Raw genomic sequence first — 7,553 nt, forward strand, 5'->3', positions numbered from 1 at the left:
ACTCGATCATTTGATGGTGTAGCAATGGGCTAGAGTTCAGGGAAACTTATAGATACTTGAGAAGACATCTAAGCCACCAAAGTACTGAAAGTAATCATCTAAGGTAATTAAGCATAAGATTAGGGAGTGATTAGTGCTAATAGGCCTAAAGAGAGTTGTGTCTAGGTGTTGCTGCCTAGAGAGGGGATTATGGAGTGATCCTATATTGTACCAAGTGTACATCGGCACCTTAGAATCTTGGTGACTCGTCGGCTCCATGAGCTTTAGTGACTCATGCTTGTTAACCCTCCAACTTGGTGTGGAGTAGCGGCAAGACTCTTGTATGGGGACGCGTAGACACTTTCCTTAGTGGCTAAAGCTCTAAAGTGAAGACGGCGATAAGTGACCGGAAGAGAGGCTTGTGGTGTGGCCTTACCTTGGTGGTTTAGTGGCTCTGCCCACTTGAGGTCTTGGTGGCTCAAGGGTCATGACTGGGTGTTGTCTAGGAGCTATAGCATAGGTGACTGCTCCAACGTGAACTAAGGGTGATATTTATACCATCGATGCCACAAGGTAAAGATCTCTTATGCCGAGTTTGCTCTCTCTACCATCTTTATGTTTCCACATTTACTTCTTACAATCTATCATTGCATGTTTACCTTCATAAAGTAGTTTGCTAGGATTGGCTATACGTTACAAACCTTTGAATAGTAGAGTAAATACACTAGATGAATCTAGAGTAAATTTAGATAGAAATTGATATAGGTTTATCTTATGAATTTTTTGGATCCATTTAGTTTTAAGTGTCCTAATTCACCTCCTCTATTAGGACATAACCAATCCTTTTAATTGGTATCAAAGCTGAGGCTCACACCTTTCACAAGGATATGCCAATTCAAGTGGCATTTTAGCCATGTTCTTATTTTGATCGGTTAGGCTTCATCGCCTAGTGAGTTGTGATGTTCGGGTTGGGATAGATACCGGTAGTGCTCCACATTTTGATGGCACTCACTTCCCCCGTTGAAAAATTCTAATAACTTGTTATTTGTAACCAAATGTTTAGATGTTTGGAGAGTCACTGAAGAAGGGATGAAGCAACGTGTCACAAACAAGGAGAGGCAATTGATGCTTTAGCGAAGAGTATCTTTTTATTATCTTTAAACATTGATGCATGTAATCGAGTATATCCTTTCACCATTGCTCATGATATTTGTACTAGCCTTATTGAAATACATGAAGGCACAAAGGATATACGCAATGAGAAATATCATGTGTTAGTCTCTCAATTAATAACATTAAATTATTTGTCCATGAAATTGCTAATGACATGTACTCACATTTGAACATTATTGTCAATGAGATCAATAGGCTAGGTTTGACGCCAATTCGAGATGATCAAGTGGTGAAAAGAATATTTCAAGCTCTACTTTCAAAGTATAAGTTGATAGTCTCCATCATCTACGACAATAACAATATTTGCAAGATGACTTCAAGCCAAGTTCTCGGCAAGATCACCGCTTATGAGATGACCATGAACATGGAGGTTGAAGCCCCTTCCTCATCCGGTGCTAAGAAACTTGCTCTCACAAGAAAGAAAGCACCATGTCCACACATGAAGATGAGAAGGCAAGAGAAAAAGTCAAACTCAAGTGAAGATGATGGTGATGAAAATGAAGAGAGTGATGAAGAAGATGAGCAAAGCACCTCAAGTGATGAAGAAATGGATCCCAAGATCACCAAGCTCATCTCAAGATTAGAGAAGGATCTCAAGAGGATCGATGGCAAGATTAATCATCCAATCTCTATGAAGAACTTAGTCAACACAATTGATTATATCAAGAAGGAGAAGAAGACCAAGAACAAGAGAGAGACAAGGGGAAGAGGCAAAGTATTTGCAAGTGTAGGAAGATGGGTGAGTGAAGATGAAGATTCAATCTCAAGTGATGAGAGCTTCACCACCCACTCCTCCAAGAGAAGCTCTTCCTCAAGGTCGTAATCACGCAAGTCGTCATCACGTAAGTCATCTTCACATAAGTGCCTTATGGACAAAGGTATGGAAAGCGATGTAATTAATGATGAATCCAATGAAGATTCACCCTCTCAAGAAGAACTCCTTGATTTGATCAACGAGCAACAAAGGGTTTTAAAGAAACAATCTAAAGAACTAAAGAAATCCAATGCCCTTAACGATATTCATGCTAACTTTGTGTCTAATTATAAATAATTATTAAGCAAATTTGAATTGCTAAATAAGGAGCATGAAGAGCTTAAGAAAAAATTTGAGAGAATTAGAATCTCAACCTAAGATCCCTTTGAAGCAATCTGCATCTCTCTTTAATTTCAATCATAAGATAGATGCTTCCACTTCTTGTGATGATTTAATTGATATAGGTAGCTCACTCCTTTGCAATGAGACATATATTGAGAATGTTATTATAGAACCATCTAATGAGCTCATTGCATAAGAAAATGATGAGCTTAAGCAAGAAGCGAAGAAACTCAAGAAGTACTTGGCAAGGTTAAAGAGCAAGAGTCATGTCCAACCTCCTCAAGATAATTGTGACATTTTCAGTTATGTATCTTTATATGACATGTTTGAGCAAAATAAATGCAAAACGCTTCACTAACATTAAAAATACATAACATAACTGTCTTTTGGAGATCTATTGTGAATGATGCATCAAAACACTTACAAAGAATATTGTGGTGTCAATCCTTGGTCTTAGTTTTCATAAATGTTTTTTTTTGCTATCATGAGGAAGTCCATCAGATGAAAATTAATTTGTATGTAGGAATGGCACCTCCAAAAGCAAATTTCCCCTTCTCAGACCAGGGTGCAGCCTCAAATTGAGATGGACACGTGAACATGGAACAAACAAGAAATGAGATCCCAAGAAGCGGTGGTAGCCTTAGTTTATACCTCAACTTGGATCACCTAGATGATCTAGAGGCTCAGGCCGAGGTTCATACAGAGGTTTAGAACTCGACTGATGTTACATATGGTCAGATGTCCCATGTATGGAGAAGGCGTGACCGAGGTCCCAACAAGTTACCTATGGGACACTTTGTCATCATGGAGGTTGATGGAATCGGGGAGCCTTTGAAGCCTTCGCATGTATTGAGGCCACACAAGATAACATGCAGGGTTCATGTCCCAATCAGCTATAGAAGTTGGAGAGGCCGCTTAAATGACCAGTGGGTCATTCCCAATGACATCAATAACTTTTTGTGGGTGAAGTTGATAGATAAGTTTAAGTTTCCTGAAGGGTGCAACCTTGAGCAAGCGAAGGCCCTGCATTAACTATAATGGTCAACTCGTTTAAGAATTTCAAAGGTATGTTGTACAGAGATTTTGTGAGGAACAACCGAGCACCAGCCTTTAACATTTACCCTAAGTTGCAAGATTATTGGAATGAGTTCGTGTAGTACAATCAGACAGAGGAATCAATTAATCAAAATGAGGCAAACAAGGCCAACTTCGTAAAGAACGTTACCATCACAGACTAGGCATGCGCGACTATGTGAAGAAATTACCCGACTGGGAGAAGATGGTAGAAGAACTAACCTGAAGTGGTGTTACACCTGCACGGCTTAGTGGATTCCACATGCTAAACACTATTTGTACGTGAGAGGGGGGACTCTTTCAGATGAAGGCTAATTATGCTTCAAAAACAAAAAAGATCACGAGGTAACGCAAAGTATCGGATGCCTATGCCCAGAGTTCCTAAGGCTCCTTTAATTTTTAAGGCAAATAGAGAGAGAATGATGAGCTAACCTTGGTACAGGGAAACAAGGAGCATCATGGCCGTACGCAAGGACAAAGTTTAAGGCCTTGGAAAGACACATTCCAAAAAGACTACGAGAGTTATAGGAGTTAGAAGAGAGTTAAACAAGAAATACAAGGTGTCTTGAATCTTATACGAGAAGAACTCAAACAAGAGAGGCATATAGCGGATGCCAAAATACAGCAAGCCGTATAAGAAGCCATCGGCCAACAGCAAGTACAAGACAATGTTGATGTTCTCCACAGCCCTGGTGATCGTAGGAGTAGCTGTGCATCTATGAGCATTCCCGAAGATGTATGTCATTATCCCATGGATGATATCAAAGACACTACAAAGTGCAAGCTTTGCGAATGTTACCACCAAGGTGGTTTTTGGCTTGGCTTAGTCCATTCAAATCAGGGCTTAGATTTTAACAATCGCCTGATACCACCGAGATATGCTAGCGTCCAAGCGGATAGTGTACCACCTGGGTACTACAAAATGGATATTGATATCCTCGTAGAGATAGGGCAAAAGAAATTGAGAGCAAACATTGGTAATTTCGTCTTGTGACACAAGCACAGGGCGAAGACACAAATGATGAAGAAGAGGAGATGGACTCAGATGGATACCTCCCTTCACCCAGAAGATCTCCTACCCCTGAGTCGCCTCTAGGCAGACGATCTCCAACTCCTCCACCGCCAGCACCTACACCATCAAGAGGTCCGAGTCCTCGCCGCCAGCGCCTACACCATCAAGAGGTCCAATTCATTTGCCACTAGCATTTGCACCATCAAGAGGTCCGAGTCCTCCGCTGTCAGCACCTGCAATGTCTAACAAGTCGATTTCATCTTAGAAATCGCTTTCATCTAAAAAATAAATTCATCTAAGAAGCTGCCACCACCTCAAATGTCGACACCTCAATCGTCAGAACTAACTCCTGAGGAATTGAGGTGGACAGTTAACGCTAGTGTAATTGAACACTTCAAGTTGGCTTAGCCTAAGATGAAGGATCTAATCAATTGTGCAGTGTAGAAGTTTTTCATATCCATGGAGAAACAAAAATAGACGGGCACTGGATCCAAAGCTGAAATTGGACTATGAGCGCATGAAGGAGAAGCCTTACCTGAAGGATGCCTCGATCAAACAGTTTATTGCCAAAATCAAACTTACACAAGACCAAATTCTCGGTCGGGATGATAACATTGACTTTCCAGAGTTTAGATGGGAGTTTTAGTTGGGCAAACCATTGGTCAAACCAGATGTGATGGTCAACTTGTCCTATCAAATGCGGAAAATCCATCAATGGTATATGACGAAGACAGAAAAGGGTAGAGAAATGATCTTCACTAGGTACAAAGATGAAGATTTTCACAATAGCTCTGATGTATTGTGGCTAGAATTCAAGGAACTTTACAACGTTTACCAGGTAGACATTCTCGAGCAGCCTATCATGAGTTGTTGGACACTTAAGTGTCTTAGATTTACATTCTTCTATAATTTAATTACATCTCTAACTTTTTTCTTATGTAGAATAAAGGTATAAAAATGTAGAAAAGAGTACATTTACAAAGTAGGATTCCTCTGCCCAGCACTTATCAATGAAAGGCTTTTCAGAGATAATCCACACGAAACTGTGATCTATGTGTGGAAGGCTATAGTCAAGCTACAATACAAGACATACTATTTTTTTTCCCTACACCTTTATGTATATGTTTCCCTACATGTCCGTTCTACTCTTTTATGTGCAACTTGATGTTAGGAATACAAAGCATCACTGGAGCAAGATCATTGTACTTGACTCACAAAGGAGACCACAAACACAATTTTAACATGTAGTAGACTTGCTAAATAGGTTAAGTCGATCATTTCGTTATTCGCTCTAGTAATCTTCCATTCGATTGAATCTAAATCTAGTAATATTATTCATAATCATGCACAAAGCATTCGCACAATACTGGAAGGACAATGTTTGATTCCATCCATACCAGAAGACCTTCACTGTCTGAACCAACTTTCCGGTACGTACATAATATTCATATCTCAAATTCCTACTAAATGACTAGTTACATGCCGCTAATGTTTCATATCTTTTTTCAGTGTAACAGGCAGGAACAAGGCAACAATTTATGTGGCTTCTATGTATGTGAGTTCATGCACACATTCACCGGTGATAGGGTGCTATAAGATGATGCAGAGGTATGTAAATACATATTGATGCGAGCTTCTCAGTTTTTACATGTGTTCTATAGGATTGATTTCTTTAATTCTTCTAATGACAACTAATCAAGTTGAACACAAGTAAACTTCTGTAATATCACCTCAACGTCATTCAAGAACAACTTACCGGGTTCATCAATGATGAAGTGATAAGTCCAAAATGCGAGTTTTATGAGCCAGCATATAAAGCGCTTCCTTCAATGTGCACTCGGAACTTACGATGTTCGACAACTTCGGGTAGCAAGAGAGGTTGAACCACTTACTTGTTTTGCTTGCATTAATGTTTCAAGTGAACCGTGAGATTTCTTAAACAAATTATGAGTTAGAGAGTTTAAGTTCTGTCCCAACCAACCAAGAACATTTGTGAATGACATGTTAATCGTGTATGTATGTGATTTGTGAATGAAATGTGTTGAGGTAGAAACATATGTTATGAATTTTTTATGTATATGAGCTATTTTCTAAATATGTTGTTGTTGACAGCAGTTGTACTGTGTGGATGGTGGGGGATTATCACTGCCGATTCATGTCATGGACCGGCAATAAAAATTCAACTATCACTATCGGTTAATTAGGTGAACCGGTAGTGATACTTGGGTTAACACTGCTGGTCCATTACATGAACTGGCAGTGATATATATAATCACTGCCTATTATGTAACATGTAGTGATAATCATGGATTATTACTGCCGCTTAATCACTGCCGATTCAAAAACCAGCAGTAATGATGTTTTTAAACCGACAACAATGATCTTTTCTGCAGTAGTGTCATCTCAACATAAACAACATCATAAACCCCTCGTGACAGCCCGCACGTACAACCGACTCCACAAACCAATCAAAACTCTATGATGATGTTCAATGTACATTAAGGTGACTCATAACCGAGAGTAGGGCTATTCAAATATTTTTTACACCCTGCAGAGAAGTACATCTTTATCCACATGACACAATTTCATCCACTTGGCCCTCTTGACAACCTTTCTCAGACCCCTCACTGACCGTTTGCATTAGCCAGTATGATGCTGAGAATACCTAGGTCCACTCTTAGACATCCTTAGGGTCCTCGCCACCATACTTCTCCAATTCGTTTTACCATACGCGCCATAGGGTCACCAACCAAACATCATAATGTCATAAAACAATTAGCTCATATATACCATTATTGAATATGTGGAAGTATGGTAAGTGCTTAAGACAACGGTATCAACGGTCGATGCTTAATAGACTCAAATAGGCCTATGGCATCCGGGACACCATTCCCAAATTATCCATACCACCTACTCAAACTTTCATATCAACATCACTCCTATTATTCCTTAAGTGATTATAACCATGACTTAAAATAAAAATCATATATCTCGTGAACGATGGCAATAATCCATTGCTCGATTTCTACCGATCACGTAAGCATGGCTGAGCAATTATCGCATCAATTTTAATTCTAGACCTCTACCACATTATTCCCAGGTTGCAAGGATCAAGGTTGAACAAATTAAACAATGATGGAATGTGCATAACAATTGGGTTCTACCCGAACTCAATCCCGATAACCACAACACTAGACATGCATCTAAGACATACAAGAA

This window comes from Phragmites australis, chromosome 6, assembly GCF_958298935.1.
Source record: "Phragmites australis chromosome 6, lpPhrAust1.1, whole genome shotgun sequence".
Classification (NCBI taxonomy): Eukaryota; Viridiplantae; Streptophyta; class Magnoliopsida; order Poales; family Poaceae; genus Phragmites; species Phragmites australis.